The sequence below is a fragment of the Buteo buteo genome, chromosome 13, assembly GCF_964188355.1.
Source record: "Buteo buteo chromosome 13, bButBut1.hap1.1, whole genome shotgun sequence".
Taxonomy (NCBI): domain Eukaryota; kingdom Metazoa; phylum Chordata; class Aves; order Accipitriformes; family Accipitridae; genus Buteo; species Buteo buteo.
This window is the reverse complement of record NC_134183.1, coordinates 13,010,296-13,023,921: the sequence shown is the minus strand read 5'-3', so window position 1 is coordinate 13,023,921 and position 13,626 is coordinate 13,010,296.

Below are 13,626 nucleotides of genomic sequence, written 5' to 3'. Positions count from 1 at the left end.
CACTCACATCCATCATCCCTCAGCTAAGTTTGAAGGAAAGTGAAAGCAGTAAGTGGAAAAAGCTCACTCCTATGCAAGCTTTTATAGAAAAAAAGAAAATAAAGCTTCAGTCTGGTGCAGCCATGACATTGTCTCTGCCTGGCTGACTTCTGGTGAACCTACTCAGACATGAGGCTGCACCTAGGGTGCTTCCCCACTGACATGATAGGCTGCAGAGACTGGGATTGACTGAGGAGCTAATCCCACCTCTGGAATAGCTGACACCAGCAACACCTTGGAGCAGGACAGTCACAGGAACGAATCCCAAAACATCATGAAAGATCTGTGTGTGCCTCTTAAGGTCTCTCTTCCACCTCCTATTGCAGATACCAGCTTGTTCCCACAGAGGAAGCCCAGCTAGCATGGAGGCAACATCTGAGTGGCCTTTGTTAGGTTATATGACAAAAACTTGTCTGCACACCCACAAAGCAGCACTGAGAGACAATGGCAGGAGGGGGACCCCAAATAACACCCTGCCCAGCTGCTCCCAGGCCCATCACAAAAGCCATCAGCCTGCCAAAGGCAGTCCTCCTCCAGCCCAGGGTGCAGTAGGGACCCCCGAGGAACAGGCATCTTTGCCAGGCCCCTTTCACAGCTGTCCTGATGCAGCACAAGGCCCAGGATCCAGATGTGAGACCCACCACCATAAGCCACAGGGAGCAGATCTCCTTTTGAATTGAGGAGGATTGCTGCTGGGGGGGGGTTGGGGCATGTTGTGGGATGCAGGGGAAGAGCAGTCGGGATCACACAGGGCTAGTGATGGGACGTTTAAGGGAGGAACCAAAGGTGTGGAAGAGGAGGGGGTTAGATGATCTGGACAGGAAAAAACGTAGGAAAATCGAGGGGTGAGGAGATAAAAAGGGATGATAGCATATAAATGGTGGCTGGTCAGTATGCTTGTCTGGCCATGCCTTGTGCCTGATCATTGCAGTCTGTCGTCCCTTGTTATTAAACTCCTTTCTAGCTCTGTCCTGGGTGAGGGATGCCTACTCAGTGTGTATGGAGTGTGAGTGCAGCACCTGGAGTCAGACAAAGGGCTGGAGGGCCTGTGTGTCCGTGATGCAACAACGAGACCAAGTGCAGGTGCGCAAGCGAGTGTGTAATTGCTAATGAAGATCAAGCCAGACCAGCTGGTGAGCAGGTGAGATGGCCTGGGAGCAAGGGGTGAGTGGATCTCCAAGGGCCAGCCCTGCACGTGAGAGGGCTTGTCTCTTGAGGGGCAAGAGCCGGGGGGGGTCAGCTGTGGGACCAAGGGAGTCCCGGTCAGCTGCGTGTGGGTGGAGGACAGTCTGTACCAGCAGCTGGAGTGGGGCTGAAGCCTTGGGGGCCTGTATGTCCGGATGCCAGCAACTGGGGAGACTGTGACCCAGGGGCAGCTACTAGCCAGATCAAGTGTCTAAGCCCAATTGCTGGAGGGATTTACCTTGTATGTATGTATTTATGCTCTTGCTAGTAGACACCCATCCTGCTCAGCCAGAGAGGGAGGTAGGATGAGGCTGTTGGTGCTGTCTATGTTTCTGTAAGCACTCTGAGTGTCTGTTTGTGATCTGTAGGATCACTTATGTAGATAAGTATATAAGTATGTATGTATATAAGTATGTATATAGAGATTTATATATGTATCAATGTATTTATGTATGTAAACTCCTGCACAGGGCATATACTTTTCCTCTGTGTGTTTGTGACTCATGGGAATACATCTTCAAACGTGCTACAGGGCAAATGGACCAGGGGGCATGAATCTGGAGGCACAGAGCTGCAGCAGCCTTGCCTCTCTCAGGCTGTGGAATCCAGCATGGTGTATTTTCCTTTAACATCTGGCACAGTTGGCAGGAGCCAGCTGGGCTGTGAGTATTCCCAAAATAGCAGATTCAATAGTCCCAATATGGGGAGGGAACTGATCCTTTTGCAAATGTGTTCTGTTAGAATTATTTACCAAACCTTTGGAATATTGTGAGGGAAAGTCCTGGACTAACCAGGGTGATGGACTGAGAAATACATACACAATATTGTGAATGTGAATACTGGTGTGTAAATTGGCTTTGCAAGTAGAGTTGGTTTCTTTTGAAAAACTGTTAGCCACCATGAACTGAGTCCTAACTATATTGACTACAAAGCAGGCAGAGACTGGAGAGCTAAGGCCAGGTTCTCTGCAAACCACTTGTTGGAAGTTGAGTTACAAAGAAGTATTGACAATTGCAAATGAGGGCCCTCAAATTACAGAGGAGTTTCTAATTTTACAAAGTCTGGTAATAGGGCTCCAGTTCATACAGGAACACTATGGGCCTTTGGGAGTAATGAAAGGTGCAGATTTCAGCCTCACCTTCCTATTAAGGATTTTGTGCTTTTTGCCCTTTCCCTACTTCCTTTGTCTCTACACCCTGCCTTTTTAATTCTTTCTTTCAAATGAAACTTGTAGCTTTAAGTACTGTAAATATGGGGATAGTGCATGTGTGAACGCTGTCAATACTGTGCAGAGTGTAGCTGTGCAATTCCCCCACGGGGGGTATACATGTGCTCTATGTGTGTGTGCCTGCTGGGAATACATCTGCAACCTCAGTACTGGTTGGACCTGAGGGCTATAAGATCCAGCATGTTACATTTTCCTCTGAAATCCTGGGCTTGCTGAATTGCTGTCACAAGAGTATCGAGGAGTTCCTTCAAATGTCTCCAGTTGGGAAGAAGGGGAAGGGAGCTAAAAAGACTTGGTGCAGGGTCTTCCCAGTTAAATAAGGAAGAAAAGTACGATACAGAGTTTTGTTTGTCTGTTTTAAAAACTAGAGAATTACAGCACATTTCACAAATGCCACTGTTTCCTATATCCATCCTCCTAGATATTTTCATAGCAAGGAGGGAGTAGCAGTGCTTGAGGAAGCTGGATTCAGCTTGGATCCACAATGATGCCTTGGAGAGCAGCCTTGGACTGGATGACTAGCCAGGTAGTGCTGAGAGGCCACCAGAAGAGCAGAGTCCCGGGGTCAGCCCAGTGACCTGTGCAGCTCTGCAGCTGACTGCCATCAAGACTACAGGAGAAAGGTGAGGCTAGTATGGGCAATAGGAGTGCAATAGAGAAAACCATTCTTGACTGTGTCAGAAGGGCACTTCTCCACTCTGTCTTTACTGCCTACTTTGCATAGGAAACAGCTCAAGCAAAGCACAATGTTGATGTCCCAGATATAGAAGGTATTTTACAAAAAGCAGTGGAGTCTTTAGCACTAGGGAAGATCCTTCTGACATTCTAGTAATCATTACTCAGTACATTAAGGACTTAAAATAATGACAGCTGTTTCATAACCTGCTAGCAGGCTCTACGGGGAAGGATAGCAAGGGTATATGGGACATTACTTAGGAGGGGTGTGAGGTTACATAAGGAGTGTGAGGACACAAGGCCCATTGAGGCAGTACTGGAGGGCTGTGCTGAGCTCTAATGCAATATATATATAAATAGAGCTGCTGGAGTGAGCTTTCCCCCAAGCTGCTCCCGGGATTTGCTTCAGATCAAGCCACTTTGGACACTCGGAGACCATCCCCAGGGACACTCATATGTCTGCAGCAATGATTATTGGCCTGTCCTTGTCCAGGATCACTTCTTGGAACTATCTCATGTAACAACACAGACACACACTTAGCTTCTTTAAGAAAGGTGATATACCTTCTCACATGGTTTTAGATATTCCTTAAGGCAATAGCAGCTGGTTCTCCCACCTATCCACCTGTTTTTGATTCTCCACTAGGTTTGTGGAATATGACTTCCCTTTAAAAACACTGTTTTTCTCAGTATGTTATATTTACCAGTGTGTCCTCAAATTCTACTCATTATTAGTTTCTGCTCTTTTCCCAGTACAGACACTAGGTTTACTGGGCCACAGTTCCCTGAAATGCTTCTTGAAAATTAGCATTCTACTAGACAGCTTCCAGATGTCCAAAAGCAAGGCAGTGTTTGTAAGAGCTCACACACCACAGCCAATCATTCAGCTGTCAGATCCCCATGCCTTTTTGGAAATCTTATGTAAATCCCATCTGGTCTTGGCCACTTGTTACTATTCATTTTGTCTATTTGGCAAGAGGCAGAATGTACAATTGTCATCATCTTATTAACTGAAAAATTCTGGCGTGGAAGTCAAGCTGGTTTATTCCCAACACCATTTTTTTCCTCTGCTATTACCAGATAACATCCCAAATAAGCAACATAACTTGCTCTTGCACAAGGAAATGGTACAGGTGTGATACCAGCTCTAAGCGGGAGCAAACAATCTGTATTATTTCAATTGCTCCTGCCTCTACTTCTGTTTTTGCTGCCAGAATGCCTTGGGAAAAAAGTGGTTTGTTGCCTTCACAATGCCAAGGTATAAATGATGGCCTGGTAATGAGTTGCTTTCTAGTTTGGTTGCCTCAGGAAGGGCAGAAGGAAGTAGAAGACCTGTCATTTAAGGTGAAATAGCCCCACAGTCCACACAGTAATAAATAGTTCTTGTCAGTAACTCGCACAGAATATGGATTGCTGGCAACTTTACAATGGCTGAAACAACCTGAAGGTATGATGATATCACTGCTTTATGCTGGAAAAAAAGATAGAACAATAAATTTGGGGTAGAGATCACCTTTCCCCAAAAATACACATATATATCATTGACCATTTTGCAGTATTCAGCAGTTAGCTGAAAGACATCTTCACTGCCCATGTTCCAGTATTACAACAGAAGCGCTTCTAGACTGGGGGTAGTTGACAGCTGTGAAAAAAGCTTGCAAATATATTTTTAGAAAGGAATCCCTCAAAGATTATCATTAATTCTATTTGGCCTTGGTGCAGTGTCAAACTCATGCTCAGTGATGCAGAAAATCATCATGCAGTATCATACACTTTTGACAAGTTTAGATTAACTTTCTTTTCCCTTTACGTAAATTATCTTTCAACTTTCATTAGAAAAGAGTGTCATTTAAAGTCAGGCTGAGAACGTGAACTTTAAGTGCATATTTTCAAAGCTCAATACATTCGTTTCTATTAAATGCAGGAACCCTTGCTGAGTTCAAAAATGTATTTAAAGATATATCTTTCCATGAATTTGCATTTATTCTGCCATCACTGATCATTTGAGCCTAAAAATCTTTCTGTCTCATTTGAGAAGAGCTATGGAGGAATTCTCACTCTTTTGCCTATGGAATAAGAGACTGTATTCCAAAAAGCTTTCAACAAACAGGACATTACCAAATGAAACTGTGGGGTTACCACGGCATTAAATTGCAATGTCACAGTTCTGCATCTTGTGGATGGTATTCCTTTTCCTCCTTTTCTCCAGAACCAGTCCCACACAACTTTGCAAACACATAATTTAAAGCACAGGGAACAGGCTTTATCCCATAATGAACACTAATAATGTATATGATAGAGTATCTTTGTGCCTTTCAGAGGACTGCATGAACAGTTAAGGATACAGTCCAAACTTACAGAATTACTAGTGCAGATTGATGATCTTAAAGGCCAGGCAACTTTGCATCTCTGAAGATGTAATGGAAGAATCCTTCATGAAGACTAAAGCCACAAAAAATTGTATTTTCAGAAGCTGTTTAAATTGATGGACAACAAGAAGATAGTTGCCTTTCTTCCCCTTTCAGTCTTCCTGGTGTACTGCAATAACAGCAACACAATAACCTGTTAAAATGAAGTGGTAAAAATTCTGAAAGGTGGATGGTATGAGGAACAAATGTGCATCTGCTTAAAGGCCTAGGAAAAGGGGGTTGGGTATGAAACATGAGCATAGCTACACTAGTTCAGACCAAAACGTCCATCTGTCCCAACAGTGTCAGACAGTTGCAGATAAAGCAACTTATCAATCAGTGGTTTGGGGACTTAGTATAAGCAGGCTTACTTCACTGGCCACTTGTGCTAGGAAAATTTTCTCTTCATGAGCATCCAGTGGAAAAAATACTGGGTAACTCTAATAGGATCAAAGCTATTTAGTGCTATGAACAGGTGTGGTGTTGCATCCCGCACTAAATGCAAGGAACTGAGGAGTCCTGCAAGAAGCATAGGAACAGAGAAAACAAACGCTCTTTTATCCACAAAGAGCAAAGAACTTATAAGACAATCAAATGCACAAATTTTGCAGGTTGTGCTTTGCATGGTATCTAATCTTTTAGCTACCGATACAGGCTTACATTTACATTTTATATATTGTTTGACAAAGCCAGAATTATGAGAACTCATGAAGATGTTTTTTGTGTGATGATGCCTTGATTGATCAACCTATGTAAATAGCAGAATTTACAGAATTCCATGAATAGCAGAATGTACTGAAATTGTGCAGATGAATCAGCTGGTACAACACGTGTGTAGAAACTGACAATAAATGTAAGGGACTTTTCTTGACAGATAAATTACTGTAAAAGACTCCAGCCATACTTATGCTTTTCATAAATTCACATCTTTGTATATCATGTAAAAATAATTATTATGAACAACAACACATTAGTCAAGCTAGACAATAAACTCATCACATCAATATCAAATCTATATCTGCATAGATATATACAATACTTCTAGAACTTGCCTGGTATGTTTACTTGGATTGACTTAAAATGTGCTTTCAACAGCTCTTCCTGGTACATGATGTTTTCTGAATCTTTACATGCAATCCATTTGGTTGATTGTTTTTCCAACTTAAATAAACTTTGAAGGTTCAGTTCATGTAACTAGAAGTGGAAATTTTTACCTGGCCACAAGAGAAGAAGTCTTTTATATTTCATTTGCCCAAAGGAGACATTATTCCCCCACTAATACAATGGGAAGCAAGGTAGACATCAAGACCCCAGAGTCATTTAGCTCCTCAGTGCCTTACTGGGATGCCCCAAAAAGTCAGCATGCTCAAGGACACACGTACAACCTTTCATTGTCTTTGTATACTCTTGTTCTTTCAATGTAATGGCCCTGCAGTCACAGGAAAGCAGGCCTATTGGACAGTTATCAACAGGGACACTTCCCTTTGGGAGTAACACTGAAGTCCACATATACCCAGGAACGTGGGAGCCCTCTTAAAGGACAACTATATGCTCTGGAAAACAAAAAGAAGCAGAAATTGTGGATCTGTCTGTCTTAGCTAGAAGACAATGCTCCTCCTCAGACTGCTCCTGAATGTTTTTATTGCTTCATAATATCCTGTGTAAGGTGGGTAGCCCCAAAACGTACATTCTCTTCCCACATCCTCTCATCATCATCAGATTAGAGTTCCTGCAGGACCTGAACAACTCTAACCTTGGGTCACAAGAGATACTGAGAAATGCTGGGAAACCCTGCTTATGAGCTGCAAACCAGTCCCATCACACAGTCCCTCACTAGAAGTCACAAGAACAATGGTGCTGCCAGCCATTTTCTGCAGCCACAACAGAGTTAACACCCCATGCTATTCCATTCCTGAACTTTGCCGTGCTACTCTCCAGCTCAGAGCTTATCCTCTTGTGGCCATTTTGGACAAATGCCTCGGCAGTCTGGCTTCTTCTCTCTCTCCTTGAGGGACTCTTCTGGTTTCCCTGTTCCTCATGCAGGTTTTCAGAGAAGACTGTACTCAAGACAAAGATAGAAAAGATACAATGTGCCCTGAAAATGGTATGGACCTGACTCCACCGTTCTAGTTTGGTGGAAGCAATGATGTTTTATGTTTAGTATTCCAGAGGCATCATAAATGGTGTACAGAGGTATAGGGCTGCTTTACAGATATTTAGGATTTCCTGAGGGAGGCAGTGTCAGACATCATTACCTGTGAAGAAAAGGGAATGAATTTTTGTTAAAATAAAAGAGAGGTTCTAGTTAAAAGTTCTTTCTATCTGCTGGCAGCAATCATGAATCTGGGACTGTCATCACCTGTAAGGGTAGCTCTTTGTGGCTGGGGGAGATATACACAGTCTGAAGATGGTTTGCTAATATTCCTGAATCTCATCACATGCACTACCTGCAGTCCCTTGTTTCTCATGAGCCCAGGTCCTCCCCTAATAATTTGTGAATCCCAGCCATACTGCAAGATTTTCTTCATTGCTTCCCTTTCATTCTAGAGGTCCTCCTTTGGGGTAGTCATTTGCATTGACCCTTGCAGTCAGATGTCCTGCATAGGTGCTATCCATTATGCCTTCTGGCAATGAATTACATCTCCTTTCATCTGTTTTGAACCATCATCCTGCTATTTTCATTTGCTGTTGCATAGTTCTTACATAAAAGAGACATTGAATACATCTATGACACTCAGGATTTTTCAGATAACATAGATATATTACCTTCTCCACTGAATCTTTTTCAGGCTGGAGAATCAAAGTCTACATAGTCATTCCTCAGGTGGAGGTTATTCCATACCAGTCATTTCCTTCTGCACACCTCTTCTGAAGTAACTTTTTCTGATAATCTGGCAAGCAGACACTATATTTCAAAAGCATCATTAATACTGATTTTCAATAATTCTTGAAATATTGGGGAACCCCCAGAGGGTAGGTAGTAATTTTAAATTCCATAAATATTGTAAAAGTTTGTAACACTTAGTGTTGTAAATAATAGACTAATATTGATATTGATTTGAGGCAAACACTGGAATACTTGATATGTCAAACTAAATACAGTAATTTTTACTTTCTTTTTAAGGTAGCTTAAACTGTGTTGATATTTATGTCTTTATATACTTTCTTGTTAAAAGTAATAATACTAATAGCACATAGATCTGTTACTGGTTTTCATTTGTATGTATTTTGGTAAGCTAGAACACCACAAAACTAGAGCAGTACATACTATATAGATTAAAAATTGCTTAATTGACAGATGTCAAAATGATTCTGTAAGTGTAGGGTCACCAGTGGGTGGGTGTGCCTTTGGAAAGGATTGGTTCTTCACCATCTATTATTTTAATAAAAAAAATAACCCAGGAGAAAATGCAAAATCACTTTTACTACAAAATAATTAGATGAGTCAGATATAAAAGACAAGATAGTCTCTGACAAAGAATAACCATGGTTCCCTTATTCCTATGGTTAAGCTAAAGATGTATGTAATAAAAATGCAAATGTAAGTGCATATAGCAAATAATTAAAAATGCAGCCTGTAATATAGATGGAGTGGGTACAAAAAACAGGTCCTGAGACTGCTGAAATGTAAAAAGTGCATGCAAGTTTAGTGCTGCAACCAGCACAGCTAATTTGAATGTTTGATACCTAGCTATTCATCAAAGAAAAATACAGTAACAATATTATCTCCACATCCAAGTAGTTATCATTGTTATTTCATACAGTGTCTGTGCTCACACTTCAGGCCAGACTGTGGCAGACTGGCAACGACTTTGATTTAAAAAAAACCAAAAACAAACAACATACTAAAAGCATTGAAAAACGTACTAAAAAAGACTCAAGAAGCAAGAGAAAAGGCCTAAATAGGACACATGTGAACACTGCATGTTGCAATGCCAGACTTGAAGGAGTCCTTTTTCTGTAACAGAATCCAATATACCCTCTTAGATATCTTTACTTCCTATACAGGGTACCTAAATAGTAGTCATCATAAACATAATCCAAAACAAACAGCCAATGAGAACTGTGTAAATGCACCAAGGACATTCCCTAGATCGAGCCAAGATGAAGTGATGACAACAATGCATCTGAAAATCCATCTCTTTCCGGATAGGGACCTGGGTCAATTCTATAAAGAGGTGATAAGATTTCATGGCTTCTAAAGTTTAAATCGTTTTCTGATGAATGTTTCTTCTGCCTTTAAAATAAAGAAAAGATGAGGTAATGACAAATCTACTCTGCCATCTCATCTCCTGTGAAAAATAATCTGATCGTAAGAGCATTTACCCAAGCTGTGAGAGACCTGAAATCAACTCTTACTGTTGCTTGAGGAATTTGCATCCCAAGCTTTCGTTCCCATAGCTATATAGCTCTCAGCAAGCTCACAGCATGTACATAGGCCCATATGGGAACAGATGAACATGCTTAACATTCCTCCTGCAGCTCTACTCTCCAAGAGTAAAAAAAAAGAAAAAAAAAGAAAAAAAAGTCTACAGGAGTGCTTGGGCAGGTGGAAAAGTAGGGATCACTTCCTAACCTACTGGTTAGGAAATCCATCTGTTTATTTCTACATGGCAAACCTTATTCAAAGGCCTGTTTGTATATTTTATAGCAAGCAACTACTGATTAAACAGCATAAACGGACACCTCCTTGGTGGTGATCTCACAGAGCTGTGGTTATCTCTGGCTTTATCATATTTGTTCTACTCCAAACACTCCGAATTTTTTCTTCATATCAGAGCAGCTTCAAGAAAAAGGATGGAGAGTTTCATTCCTTGCTTTCCTCATTGTAACTATCTTGTAATTGAGTGATAAAACTGCAGACTAAATTAATAATAATAAATGTGAAATGATGCCCATGAGAAAAAATTAATTCAATTTTTACACACAGAAATAGGTTCTAAGATGACCATCACTACTCAGAAGAGATCACACAGATACAATAGCTATTCCTCAGAAAACATTAGCTTCTATGCTTGGTAATGGTTCAAAAAGGGAAATAAATTGTTTTACATGATTAGAAAAGGAATAGAGCACAAAGAGAAACTATTACCTGAGTGTATAAATACACGATGTACTCACAGCTTGAATACTGCATGCAGTTCTAGCTACAAGTACTCCAAAAGGAGATGAATGAACTGGGGAAGGCTTAGAGAAGGACAACAATAGTGATCAAAGCAATGTGATTGTTTCTGAATTAAGAATTATTAAGGAGTATAAAAGCATGGGTGAAAAAAGACAGTCAATAGGAAATAATGTTTCACTGTAGATTACACCAATTAATTTTTCAGATGGATGGTTCAGAACAAATAAAAGTGGTTGCTCGTCATACATCCAATTAATGTACTAACACAGGATGTAAATGCTAAATGCTTATGGGAGTACAAAAATGACTGAATAATTTCACAGAAGAAATACATTAAGAACTATTTAATCTAAAGACATAACATCAGCATCAGGGATTCCTTGAACCATTAGCTTTTGCAGGCTGGGAGAGCAGTTTGGGTAAACAGCAGTAAATGTGTACCCTGTTCTTATATTCTTTCCTGTGCATCTGTCCTGGCCATGGCTGGGGACTGAACAATGGGTTTGAGGGACAAAATATGGCTGTTCTTATGGTTTTTTATAAAGGTTTTATGGGTAGAAGTGGCCCACGGCAGACAAAGGAATTGTATCTAGGTCTCTCACTGAAGGAGAGGAAGGTGGGAGGAAGAAAGGAGCTGATTTTAGGAGTTTTCAATTCCACCTACTTTGGTGTGTAAGGCAATTTTGTGCTCTCTCTGATTAATAGCTCATATACTGAGACAAAGGAATAGAGAACAGAAATACGGCATACAATTCAAGTGACTAAAGTAGCCAACTGACACCATTTTAGACACCTCTGTATTTGACAACAATTAGTCTCAACTACAGCCCCTCCCCCAGTCAAATCTCTTAGAAAATGCTGATCTTCATTCCCTATGTGTCAACATTTATGCATCCAACATACCACTTAGACATCTACACTTAGAAGACACTGTTACTTCTACTCAACACCATCTTAATAACTCATATCCAGTAGCTACCACTGTTGCTAGTCCTGCCTGGTCAAAGATAACGCCAATGAGCACCTCCAGCAAGAGATCTTGAGAGAGGGATTAGACCGTTGCAGAAATGGCAAGTGCGCACGAGAATAGGATATGAAAAGCAAGAAAACTTTATGACAGATTCCTAGGCTAGATTAAGTAGGGACTGCAGACTGAAAACTACATAGTGCCCAGCACTAAGAACCTGAGGAGTGTCAAGGGCAGCACATAGACATGGATAGTTTGGGTTAGAGATAGGTCAGGGTCGATGACCCAAAGACAGTTAGGGAGGGACTTGGGCTAGGGAGCATGGAAGGACTGCAGGTGAACATGGAGAGGAATATGAACTAGAATGAGGCTGGAGGTAGTTATGTGTAGCAAAATCCCAACATGTTTGAAGAAGTGTACATGCATTACTAGAGAGGATGAAAAGAGGAGTGGAGAACACCATCCTACCATAATGTTCTATCGCCGCACAGCTTCTTCAAACAAATCAGTGTTGCATTTATGACCGGGTACTGCCATGTAATACCTCTTCACCTGTGACAGGCTCAGTTCACAGTATGCTGCCAGTGTTGCCATTTCCCTCAAATATGAGTTGGCTGTGCTGTCATCACACTGGTAACCACTTGTTTACCACATAGCTTACTAATGACTGCCATCAAACAGGGAGTTCAAAGGTGGACTGTCTTTGGAAGATGTGGTATGGATAGGTAGTCTGTGCAAAAGATGAAAAGGGCTTTTATTCAATGTATGAACCAAAACTTCAGAGACAACATATAAAACTAAGCATTCATACTTTCACCTTCTACCTCAGTGAGACATCCTCACTGAGGGAGCTGGCAGTGGTGATAACACTTGTCCAATGGTGTGTGCTGCAGTGAAAAATGGTTATAGTGGTTCAAGAGGTCAAGGATGTAGTGGAAGGATGATGGTGAGCTCCCATTGGTGGTACCTTACTGGTATAGGTGGTGAAGTGGAAAGATCCCCCAGCAGTGACAAAGTGTCAGTTGTGGACAGCCACCTCGGAGGGGCACGTAGTGCTTCTTCAGGGACATTCCTCCATTCCTGACAGTGGAGTTTCCTCTTCTACACTCATGACTTGGCAGGCAGCACATCCTCAAGTCAAAAGTCATCACAATGTCAAACTAGAGGTTTTTTGTGAATGAGGTCTCCACCTACACACTCCTAACACAGGCAGCTGGTATCCAGCAGGGTTCCAGTAAATGCTTGTGAAAAACTTAAGCCTCCCACACATCCTCCCAAAATTATTGCACCTCTGTGATGGAGCATGCTAAGTGATGTTAGAACGCATGCCTACCTCCTCCAGCCACTCCAGCCCAGTAATCCTGCCTGGCCACTGGAGCCCAGCCTGGTGCCCAGGGACCTGAGGTCTCTGCCCAGGGTGAGGGACACAGCTGCTGCTTTCCCATTTGTGGGTTCAACCAGTAGCAAAGCTAAGCACGTGTCCCAGAGACACAGAGACACACACACAGACACAGAGACACATACACAGAGGATACTGACAGAGGTGGTCACAGACTGCCACAGCCAAGGTGCTGCCATCAACAGCACCCACACAGGGTGCCATCAACAGGACTCACATCACATGAGCACAGACAGACATATCCCCTCCTCCTCTGGGACTGGCAGAGACAGGAGGTCACTAGTGCAAGCACTCATACACACTCACCAGGTTCACAAGCACATGCACATTTGTGGCTCCCTCAAGTCCAGCACAGCCCCTCTGTCTCCCCAGCACCTCTGCCCGGACCCTGGCCCTCTGACCAGCCCCACAGTTACCTACTTGCCAGCTGGTGCAGCTTGATCCTCACAAACACGCAGCACTCATGGGCACCCCATATTCACAAGTCTCCCTGGTCATAAAAGCATGGACTGCCCCAGCCTGGACCCAAGGCTCCCCTGCTGACTGGCTGGTTCAGCTTAAAGTTTGCTGGTGAATGCACAAGGACACACCAGCACACCA